Below are 278 nucleotides of genomic sequence, written 5' to 3'. Positions count from 1 at the left end.
GCGTCTCCCACCTGCGGGTCGCGCCAACGCCCTGGTGACCTCAGGCGCCCCCAAAGTCCGAGCTAGCGGACTCCCGGCGCCCTCGGCCTGGGACGCGCAGGGCTGAGGATCCGCGCGCGAGCGCGTGCGTGCGTGCGTGAGCCGGAAGTCCCGCCTTCCGGCGCCTGTGATTGGCCCCGGCCGCACCCTCGGCGCGGCGCCGCTGAGCCCGATTGCTGCGAGCGGCGGCGGCGAGGACGGCCGAGGGCCCGTCAGCCTAGTCAGCGGCGCTGTGGCGT

Source organism: Octodon degus, unplaced genomic scaffold (assembly GCF_000260255.1).
Source record: "Octodon degus isolate 3935 unplaced genomic scaffold, OctDeg1.0 scaffold00199, whole genome shotgun sequence".
Classification (NCBI taxonomy): Eukaryota; Metazoa; Chordata; class Mammalia; order Rodentia; family Octodontidae; genus Octodon; species Octodon degus.
The sequence above is the reverse complement of the archived record's forward strand: the minus strand, read 5'-3'. Positions refer to the sequence as shown.